A 12,240-nucleotide genomic window follows, 5' to 3' on the forward strand; every position below is an offset into this window, starting at 1 on the left:
CAAGTTATGGATTCAACAAAGGAGCAAAGGGCAACCGAAGGCACCTCTGGTCTGGGGGCACCGGACTGTCCGGTGTACACCGGACAGTGTCCGGTGCACCAGAGGACTCCAACTCGAACTCGCCACCTTCGGGAATTTCCAGAGGCGCTCGGCTATAATTCACCGGACTGTCCGGTGTACACCGGACAGTGTCCGGTGCGCCAAGGAGGAGCGGCCTCAGGAACTCGCCAGCTTCGGGAATCTCCAACGGCTAGTTCGCTATAATTCACCGGACATGTCCGGTGTGCACCGGACTGTCCGGTGCAACTCCGGAGCAACGGCTATCTCCGCGCCAACGGCTACCTGCGGTGCATTAAATGCGCGCGCAGCGCGCGCAGAAGTCAGGCGCGCCCATACTGGCGCACCGGACAATGAACAGGAGATGTCCGGTGTGCACCGGACATCCAGGAGGGCCCACAAGTCAGAAGCTCCAACGGTCAGAATCCAACGGCAGTGATGACGTGGCGGGGGCACCGGACATGTCCGGTGTGCACCGGACTGTCCGGTGCGCCATCGAACAGACAGCCTCCCAACGACCAATTTTGGTGGTTGAGGCTATAAATACCCCAAACACCCCACCATTCATTGCATCCAAGTTTTCCACTTCCCAACTACTACAAGAGCTCTAGCATTCAATTCTAGACACACCAAAGAGATCAAATCCTCTCCAAATTCCACACAACGCCATAGTGATTAGAGAGAGTGATTTGCTTGTGTTCTTTCGAGCTCTTGCGCTTGGATTGCTTTCTTCTTTCTTGATTCTTTCATTGCGATCAAACTCACTTGTAATCGAGACAAGAGACACCAAACTTGTGGTGGTCCTTGTGGGAACTTTGTGTTCCAAGTGATTGAGAAGAGAAAGCTCACTCGGTCCGTGGGATCGTTTGAGAGAGGGAAGGGTTGAAAGAGACCCGGCCTTTGTGGCCTCCTCAACGGGGAGTAGGTTTGCAAGAACCGAACCTCGGTAAAACAAATCCGCGTGTCACACTCTTCATTTGCTTGCGATTTGTTTTGCGCCCTCTCTCGCGGACTCGTTTCTTTATTACTAACGCTAACCTGGCTTGTAGTTGTGTTTATATTTGTAAATTTCAGTTTCGCCCTATTCACCCCCCCTCTAGGCGACTATCAGTTGGAAGCTGGAAAACTTGGATGCAATGAATGGTGGGGTGGTTGGGGTATTTATAGCCCCAACCACCAAACTTGACCGTTGGTGGAGGCTGTCTGTCGTATGGTGCACCGGACAGTCCGGTGTACACCGGACATGTCCAGTGCGCCAGCCACGTCACCAATGTCGTTGGATTCTGACCGTTGGAGCTTCTGTCTTCTGGGCCCGCCTGGATGTCCGGTGCACACCGGACATGTACTGTTCCATGTCCGGTGTGCCAGCGCGCGCGTGCCTGCCTTCTGCGCGCTTCTGGCGCGCATTAAATGCGCTGCAGGTAGCCGTTGGCGCGAAGTAGCCGTTGCTCCGGAGTTGCACCGGACATGTCCGGTGAATTATAGCGGAGCAGCCGCTGCGTTTTCCCGAGGCTGGCGAGTTCCTGAGGCGGCTCTTCCTTGGAGCACCGGACACTGTCCGGTGTACACCGGACAGTCCGGTGAATTATAGCGGAGCGCCTCTGGAAATTCCCGAAGGTGGCAAGTTTGAGTTGGAGTCCTCTAGTGCACCGGACACTGTCCGGTGTACACCGGACAGTCCGGTGCCCCAGACCAGAGGTGCCTTCGGTTGTCCCTTTGCTCCTTTGTTGAATCCAATACTTGATCTTTTTATTGGCTAAGTGTGAACCTTTTACACCTGTATAACTTATACACTAGAGCAAACTAGTTAGTCCAATTGTTTGTGTTGGGCAATTCAACCACCAAAATTATTTAGGAACTAGGTGTAAGCCTAATTCCCTTTCAGCGGGGCGGGGGCGTGGATATATGGTGGAGGGGGTTGCTGATAAGTGTGCGCGACAACCCTGGGGTTGTCGGCTGGCTGCGCCCGTGCCATCCTGTCTTTGGTGGCCTTCGTTTCTGGGCATCTTTGGTTTGGTGGGCGCAGTCTTCGCCATGGAAGAGACAGTAGAATCGGCGCGGCGGTTGCGCACGCCCCCGACCCCTACCGTGAGTTCCATTTCCGCGGCCCTGGGGGGATATTCCTGGCGGCGAGGGGCGTCAGCGGCGGGGTGCTGGTTGGCGATGTTGTGCACTTGCTGTTGATTGCGGTCGTCTCGACCGGAGTCTTGCTGCGGAGTCCTCGTCCACGTGCAGCTGGACTGTGGAGCATCTTTGGGCTTCCTTTGAGACTCAACCTTGCGCTGGTGGAGCTCTTCGGATTTGGCGTATTTTTCAAACAGCTGATATAATTCCTGGAGGTTCTTGGACGGATCTCTGATGAGTGGCTATAGAGGACGCCGGCGTGAAGGCCACTGATGGCGTAGTGGATGGCGATCTGGTCATCGACTGAGGGCAGCTGTGACTTGAGTGTTAGAAATCTGCGGTAATACTCCCGCAGAGTCTCCTTTTCCAGCTGCTTGCAGAGCGAGAGTTTGGCCAAGGCGTCGGTGTCTGGGCGGTACCCTTGGAAGTTGAGCAGGAACTTGTCCCGGAGGCTTCTCTAGGAATCAATGGACAGCGGAGGCAACCTGGTGAACCAGGTGAGAGCTGGGCCTTCGAGGGCGATGATGAAAGACTTGGCCATTGTGGCGTCGTCCCCTCCGGAAGATGCAACGGCGACCTGATAACTCATTATGTATTGTGCCGGGTCGGTGCTGCCGTTGTACTTGGGATAGGTCCCTGCCCGGAAGTTGGCGGGCCAAGGCATCACTTGCAGATGTGGCGCCAGGGGACTTTGCTCGTCGAGGTAGTTGACCCCTTGGAATGGCGCGACGTGCAGGAAGGTGTGGTCGCGCTGGGGGAAACGCGGGTCTTCCAGTTGTGCGCGCTGTTGCAGGGGTGGTGAAAGGGAATTAGGCTTACACCTAGTTCCTATATAATTTTGGTGGTTGAATTGCCCAACACAAATCTTTGGACTAACTAGTTTGTTCTAGTGTATAAGTTATACAGGTGTCAAAGGTTCACAACATAGCCAATAAAATGACCAAGTGTCGGGTTCAACAAAAGGGCAAAGAGCAAACCGTAGGCCCTCTGGTCTGGGCGCACCGGACTGTCCGGTGTGCCACCGGACAGTGTCCGGTGCACCACCGGACAGTGTCCGGTGCACCAGGGGACTCCAGCTCGAACTCGCCACCTTCGGGAATTTCCGGGGGCTCTCGCGCTATAATTCACCGGACTGTCCGGTGTACACCGGACAGTGTCCGGTGCGCCATGGAGAAGCGGCCTCAGGAACTCTTCAGCTTCGGGAAAAGCCAACGGCTCGTCCGCTATAATTCACCGGACATGTCCGGTGTGCACCGGACTGTCCGGTGTGACTCCAGTGCAACGGCTATCCCGCGCCAACGGCTACCTGCAGAGGCATTAAATGCGCCGCAGCGCGCGCAGACGTCAGGTTTGCCCATACTGGCGCACCGGACAATGAACAGGAGCTGTCCGGTGCGCCACCGGACATCAAGGGTGGCCCACAAGTCAGAACTCCAACGGTCAGATTCCAACGGCACTGATGACGTGGCAGGGGCACCGGACATGTCCGGTGTGCACCGGACTGTCCGGTGCGCCATCGAGCAGACTGGCTCCCCAACGGCCACATTTGGTGGTTGGGGCTATAAATACCCCAACCACCCCACATTCATAGCCATCCAAGTTTTCCACTTCTCAACCACTTACAAGAGCTAGGCATTCAATTCTAGACACATTCAAAGAGATCAAATCCTCTCCAATTCCACACAAAACCCTAGTGACTAGAGAGAGTGATTTGCCGTGTTCTTTTGAGCTCTTGCGCTTGGATTGCATTCTTTCTTTCTCTTTCGCTCTTGTGATCAACACTCAATTGTAACCAAGGCAAGAGGCACCGATTGTGTGGTGGCCCTTGCGGGGAAGTTTTGTTCCCGGTTGATTGAGAGGAAGGAAAGCTCACTCGGTCCGAGGGACCGTTTGAGAGAGGGAAGGGTTGAAAGAGACCCGGCCTTTGTGGCCTCCTCAACGGGGAGTAGGTTTGCAAGAACCGAACCTCGGTAAAACAAATCCACGTGTCACGCTCCTTATTTGCTTGCGATTTGTTTTGCGCCCTCTCTTGCGGACTCATTTATTATTACTAACGCTAACCCCGGCTTGTAGTTGTGATTATTTTTGTAAATTTCAGTTTCGCCCTATTCACCCCCCCCTCTAGGCGACTATCAATTGGTATCGGAGCCCGGTGCTTCATTAGAGCCTAACCGCTCGAAGTGATGTCGGGAGATCACGCCAAGAAGGAGATGGAGACCGGCGACAAGCCCACTACAAGCCAAGGGAGCACTTCATCGGAAGAGTCCCGCACCAAAAGGAGGGAGAAGAAGAAGAGCTCCTCCAACAAAGGGAAGGAGAAGAAATCTTCTTCTCACCACAAAGAGAAGAAGGAAAAATCTTCTTCCCACAAGCCGCATCGGAAAGGCGATAAGCACAAGAGGATGAGGAAGGTGGTCTACTACGAGACCGACACTTCATCAACTTCTACCTCCGACTCCGATGCGCCCTCCGTCACTTCTAAGCGCCAAGAGCGCAAGAAGTATAGTAAGATCCCCCTACGCTACCCTCGCATTCCTAAACATACACCTTTACTTTCCGTCCCATTAGGCAAACCACCAACTTTTAATGGTGAAGATTATGCTATGTGGAGTAATTTGATGCGATTTCATCTAACCTCTCTCCACAAAAGAATATGGGATGTTGTTGAGTATGGTGTACAGGTACCATCAATAGGGGATGAGGACTATGACACGGACGAAGTGGCCCAAATCGAGCACTTCAACTCCCAAGCCGCAACCATCCTCCTTGCCTCCCTAAGCAAGGAGGAATACAACAAAGTACAAGGATTGAAGAACGCCAAGGAGATTTGGGACCTACTCAAGACGGCGCACGAGGGTGATGAACTCACCAAGATCACCAAGCGGGAAACGATCGAGGGGGAGCTCGGTCGCTTCCGTCTTCGCCAAGGGGAGGAGCCACAAGACATGTACAACCGGCTCAAGACCTTGGTGAACCAAGTGCGCAACCTCGGGAGCACAAAATGGGATGACCACGAAGTGGTTAAGGTTATTCTAAGAGCTCTTATTTTTCTTAACCCCACACAAGTTCAATTAATTCGTGGTAATCCAAGATATCCACTAATGACCCCCGAGGAAGTCATCGGGAATTTTGTGAGCTTTGAATGCATGATTAAGGGCTCCAAGAAGATCAACGAGCTTGACGAGCCTTCCACCTCCGAGGCGCAACCGGTGGCCTTTAAGGCAACGGAGGAGAAGAAGGAGGAGTCTACACCAAGTAGACAACCAATTGACGCCTCCAAGCTCGACAATGAGGAGATGGCCCTAATCATCAAAAGCTTTAGGCAAATTCTCAAGCAACGGAAGGGGAAGGACTACAAACCCCGTTCCAAGAAGGTTTGCTACAAGTGTGGTAAGCCCGGTCACTTCATTGCAAAATGTCCTATGTCTAGTGACAGTGACAGGGGCGACGACAAGAAGGGAAGAAGAAAGGAGAAGAAGAAATACTACAAGAAGAAGGGCGGCGATGCCCATGTTTGTCGGGAGTGGGACTCCGACGAAAGCTCAAGCGACTCCTCCGACGACGAGGACGCCGCCAACATCGCCGTCACCAAAGGCCTTCTCTTCCCCAACGTCGGCCACAAGTGTCTCATGGCCAAGGACGGCAAAAAGAAGGTAAAATCAAGATCCTCCACCAAATATGAAACATCTAGTGATGAGGATGATGATAAAAATGAGGAGGATAACTTGCGCATTCTTTTTGCTAACCTTAACATGGAACAAAAGGAAAAATTAAATGAACTAATTAGTGCCATCCATGAAAAGGATGATCTCTTGGACTCCCAAGAGGACTTCCTAATCAAGGAGAATAAGAAACATGTTAAGGTTAAAAATGCTTATGCTCTAGCAATAGAAAAATGTGAAAAATTGTCTAGTGAGCTAAGTACTTGCCATGAGACTATAGACAACCTTAGGAATGAAAATGCTAAATTAATTGCTAAGGTAGATTCTCATGTTTGCATTGATCCTAGAAATGATAATGTTGATTTACTTGCTAGGATTGATGAGTTAAATGTTTCCATTGCTAGCCTTAGAAATGAGAATGAGAAACTAATTGCTAAGGCTAAGGATTTTGATGTTTGCAATGCTACTATTTCCGACCTTAGAACTAAAAATGATATGTTGCATGCTAAGGTTGTTGAACTAAAATCTTGCAAACCCTCTACATCTAATGTTGAGCATATTTCCATTTGTACTAGATGTAGAGATATTAATGTTGATGCTATCCATGATCACCTAGCCTTAATTAAAAAACAAAATGATCACATAGCTCAACTAAATGCTAAGATTAGAAAGCATGACTTAGAAGATGAAAAATTTAAATTGGCTAGAAGCATGCTTTATAATGGGAGACGCCCTGGCATCAAGGATGGCATTGGTTTCCAAAGGGGAGACAATGTCAAACTTAATGCCCCACCTAAAAATTTGTCTAACTTTGTTAAGGGCAAGGCTCCCATGCCTCAGGATAACGAGGGTTACATTTTGTACCCTGCCGGTTATCCCGAGAGCAAAATCAGGAGAATTCACTCTAGGAAGTCTCACTCTGGCCCTAACCATGCTTTTATGTATAAGGGTGAGACATCTAGCTCTAGGCAACCAACCCGTGCCAAATTGCCTAGAAAGAAAACTCCTAATGCATCAAATGATCATGCCATTTCATTTAAAACTTTTGATGCATCTTATGTGCTTACTAGCAAATCCGGCAAAGTAGTTGCCAAATTTGTTGGGGGCAAACACAAGGGCTCCAAGACTTGTGTTTGGGTACCCAAAGTTCTTGTATCTAATGCTAAAGGACCCAAAACCGTTTGGGTACCTAAAACAAAGAACTAAACTTGTTTTGTAGGTTTATGCATCCGGGGGCTCAAGTTGGATACTCGACAGCGGGTGCACAAACCACATGACCGGGGAGAAAAGGATGTTCTCCTCATATGAGAAAAACAAAGATCCCCAACGAGCTATCACATTCGGGGATGGAAATCAAGGTTTGGTCAAAGGACTCGGTAAAATTGCTATATCTCCTGACCATTCTATTTCCAATGTTTTTCTTGTAGATTCTTTAGATTACAATTTGCTTTCCGTATCCCAATTATGTCAAATGGGTTACAACTGTCTATTTACTGATGTAGGTGTCACTGTCTTTAGAAGAAGTGATGATTCAATAGCATTTAAGGGAGTGTTAGAGGGTCAGCTATACTTGGTAGATTTTGATAGAGCTGAACTCGACACTTGCTTGATTGCTAAGACTAACTTGGGTTGGCTCTGGCACCGCCGACTAGCCCATGTTGGAATGAAGAATCTTCATAAGCTTCTAAAGGGAGAACACATTTTGGGACTAACCAATGTTCATTTTGAGAAAGACAGGATTTGTAGCGCATGTCAAGCCGGGAAGCAAGTTGGCACCCATCATCCACACAAGAACATTATGACAAGTGACAGGCCACTGGAGCTCCTACACATGGATTTATTCGGCCCGATTGCTTACATAAGCATCGGCGGGAGTAAGTACTGTCTAGTTATTGTGGATGATTATTCTCGCTTCACTTGGGTATTCTTTTTACAGGAAAAATCTCAAACCCAAGAGACTTTAAAAGGATTCTTGAGACGGGCTCAAAATGAGTTCGGCTTAAGGATCAAGAAAATAAGAAGCGACAATGGGACGGAGTTCAAGAACTCTCAAATTGAAAGCTTCCTTGAGGAGGAGGGCATCAAGCATGAGTTCTCTTCTCCCTACACGCCACAACAAAATGGTGTAGTAGAGAGGAAGAATCGAACTCTATTGGACATGGCAAGAACCATGCTTGATGAGTACAAGACACCGGACCGGTTTTGGGCCGAAGCGGTCAACACCGCCTGCTACGCCATCAACCGGTTATATCTTCACCGAATCCTTAAGAAGACATCATATGAACTCCTAACCGGTAAAAAGCCCAACATTTCATATTTTAGAGTTTTTGGTAGCAAATGCTTCATTCTTATTAAAAGAGGTAGAAAATCTAAATTTGCTCCTAAAACTGTAGAAGGTTTTTTACTTGGTTATGACTCAAACACAAGGGCATATAGGGTCTTTAACAAGTCCACTGGACTAGTTGAAGTCTCTTGTGACGTTGTGTTTGATGAAACTAACGGCTCTCAAGTAGAGCAAGTTGATCTTGATGAGATAGGTGAAGAACAGGCTCCATGCATCGCGCTAAGGAACATGTCCATCGGGGATGTGTGTCCTAAGGAATCCGAAGAGCCTCCAAGTACACAAGATCAACCATCCTCCTCCATGCAAGCATCTCCACCAACTCAAAATGAGGATGAGGCTCAAAATGATGAAGAGCAAAATCAAGAAGACGAGCCACCTCAAGATGATAGCAATGATCAAGGGGGAGATACAAATGATCAAGAAAAGGAGGATGAGGAAGAACCAAGACCGCCACACCCAAGAGTCCACCAAGCAATCCAACGAGATCACCCCGTCGACACCATCCTCGGCGACATTCATAAGGGGGTAACTACTCGATCTCGGGTTGCACATTTTTGTGAACATTACTCGTTTGTTTCCTCTATTGAGCCACACAGGGTAGAGGAAGCTCTCCAAGATTCGGATTGGGTGGTGGCGATGCAAGAGGAGCTCAACAATTTCACGAGGAATGAGGTATGGCATTTAGTTCCACGTCCTAACCAAAATGTTGTAGGAACCAAATGGGTCTTCCGCAACAAGCAAGATGAGCATGGTGTGGTGACAAGGAACAAAGCTCGACTCGTGGCCAAAGGGTATTCACAAGTCGAAGGTTTGGATTTTGGTGAAACCTATGCACCCGTAGCTAGGCTTGAGTCAATTCGCATATTATTGGCCTATGCTACTTACCATGGCTTTAAGCTCTATCAAATGGACGTGAAAAGTGCCTTCCTCAACGGACCAATCAAGGAAGAGGTCTATGTTGAGCAACCTCCCGGCTTTGAAGACAGTGAGTATCCTAATCATGTCTATAGGCTCTCTAAGGCGCTTTATGGGCTCAAGCAAGCCCCAAGAGCATGGTATGAATGCCTAAGAGATTTCCTTATTGCTAATGGCTTCAAAGTTGGCAAGGCCGATCCTACACTCTTTACTAAAACTCTTGAAAATGACTTGTTTGTATGCCAAATTTATGTTGATGATATTATATTTGGGTCTACTAACGAGTCTACATGTGAAGAGTTTAGTAGGATCATGACACAGAAATTCGAGATGTCGATGATGGGGGAGTTGAAGTATTTTCTAGGATTCCAAGTCAAGCAACTCCAAGAGGGCACCTTCATTTGCCAAACAAAGTACACTCAAGACATTCTAACCAAGTTTGGGATGAAGGATGCCAAACCCATCAAGACACCCATGGGAACTAATGGGCATCTCGACCTCGACACGGGTGGTAAGTCCGTGGATCAAAAGGTATACCGGTCGATGATTGGTTCATTGCTTTATTTATGTGCATCTCGACCGGACATTATGCTTTCCGTTTGCATGTGTGCAAGATTCCAATCCGACCCTAAGGAATCCCACCTTACGGCCGTAAAACGAATCTTGAGATATTTGGCTTATACACCTAAGTTTGGGCTTTGGTACCCTCGGGGATCCACATTTGATTTAATTGGTTATTCGGATGCCGATTGGGCGGGGTGCAAAATCAATAGGAAGAGCACATCGGGGACTTGCCAGTTCTTGGGAAGATCCTTGGTGTCTTGGGCTTCAAAGAAGCAAAATTCGGTCGCTCTTTCCACCGCCGAAGCCGAGTACATTGCCGCAGGACATTGTTGCGCGCAATTGCTTTGGATGAGGCAAACCCTGCGGGACTACGGTTACAAATTAAACAAAGTCCCTTTGCTATGTGATAATGAGAGTGCAATTAAAATGGCCGACAATCCCGTCGAGCATAGCCGCACTAAGCACATAGCCATTCGGTATCATTTTCTTAGGGATCACCAACAAAAGGGGGATATCGAGATTTCTTATATTAATACTAAAGATCAATTAGCCGATATCTTTACCAAGCCACTTGATGAACAATCGTTTACCAGACTTAGGCATGAGCTCAATATTCTTGATTCTAGAAATTTCTTTTGCTAGCTTGCACACATAGCTCATTTAAATACCTTTGATCATATCTCTTTTATATGCTATGACTAATGTGTTTTCAAGTCGATTTCAAACCAAGTCATAGGTATATTGAAAGGGAATTGGAGTCCTCGGCGAAGACAAAGGCTTCCACTCCGTAACTCATGCTTCGCCATCACTCCGAGCAACTCTCTCGTCTTTGAGGGAGAAATGAGCATCAAGGAAAAGGACTTCATCCTTGGGGGAGAGAGTAAAAGCTCAAACGAAAAAGGACTTCGTCTTTGGTATAATCTTAACTCATTTATTTATGACCAAAAGGGAAGATTGCACTTAAAGGGCTCTAATGACTCCGTTTTTTGGCGATTTATGCCAAAAAGGGGGAGAAATGAGCCCAAAGCAAAAGGACCGCACCACCACCACCAAATTCAAAAACTTAGTGCTTTCCAAAAGTCTTTATCATTTGGTACCCTATTATGTTCAAAAGGGGGAGAAAGTAGTATTTCAAAAATGGTATATCAAAACCCTCTTGAACACTAAGAGGTGGATCTCCTTTAGGGGGAGTTTTGTTTAGTCAAAGGAAAAGCATTTGAAATAGGGGGAGACAATTTCAAATCTTGAAAATGCTTTGCAAACTCTTATTCATGTACCTTTGACTATTTGCAAAAGATCTTTGAAATGGATTTACAAAAAGAATTTGCAAAAACAAAACATGTGGTGCAAACGTGGTCCAAAATGTTATATAAGAAAGAAACAATCCTTGCATATCTTATGAAGTAGTTACATTGGCTAAATTCCAAGCAACCTTTGCACTTATTTTATGCAAACTAGTTCAATTATGCACTTCTATATTTGCTTTGGTTTGTGTTGGCATCAATCACCAAAAAGGGGGAGATTGAAAGGGAATTAGGCTTACACCTAGTTCCTATATAATTTTGGTGGTTGAATTGCCCAACACAAATCTTTGGACTAACTAGTTTGTTCTAGTGTATAAGTTATACAGGTGTCAAAGGTTCACAACATAGCCAATAAAATGACCAAGTGTCGGGTTCAACAAAAGGGCAAAGAGCAAACCGTAGGCCCTCTGGTCTGGGCGCACCGGACTGTCCGGTGTGCCACCGGACAGTGTCCGGTGCACCACCGGACAGTGTCCGGTGCACCAGGGGACTCCAGCTCGAACTCGCCACCTTCGGGAATTTCCGGGGGCTCTCGCGCTATAATTCACCGGACTGTCCGGTGTACACCGGACAGTGTCCGGTGCGCCATGGAGAAGCGGCCTCAGGAACTCTTCAGCTTCGGGAAAAGCCAACGGCTCGTCCGCTATAATTCACCGGACATGTCCGGTGTGCACCGGACTGTCCGGTGTGACTCCAGTGCAACGGCTATCCCGCGCCAACGGCTACCTGCAGAGGCATTAAATGCGCCGCAGCGCGCGCAGACGTCAGGTTTGCCCATACTGGCGCACCGGACAATGAACAGGAGCTGTCCGGTGCGCCACCGGACATCAAGGGTGGCCCACAAGTCAGAACTCCAACGGTCAGATTCCAACGGCACTGATGACGTGGCAGGGGCACCGGACATGTCCGGTGTGCACCGGACTGTCCGGTGCGCCATCGAGCAGACTGGCTCCCCAACGGCCACATTTGGTGGTTGGGGCTATAAATACCCCAACCACCCCACATTCATAGCCATCCAAGTTTTCCACTTCTCAACCACTTACAAGAGCTAGGCATTCAATTCTAGACACATTCAAAGAGATCAAATCCTCTCCAATTCCACACAAAACCCTAGTGACTAGAGAGAGTGATTTGCCGTGTTCTTTTGAGCTCTTGCGCTTGGATCGCATTCTTTCTTTCTCTTTCGCTCTTGTGATCAACACTCAATTGTAACCAAGGCAAGAGGCACCGATTGTGTGGTGGCCCTTGCGGGGAAGTTTTGTTCCCGGTT

The sequence above is a fragment of the Zea mays genome, chromosome 5 (genome assembly GCF_902167145.1).
Source record: "Zea mays cultivar B73 chromosome 5, Zm-B73-REFERENCE-NAM-5.0, whole genome shotgun sequence".
Classification (NCBI taxonomy): Eukaryota; Viridiplantae; Streptophyta; class Magnoliopsida; order Poales; family Poaceae; genus Zea; species Zea mays.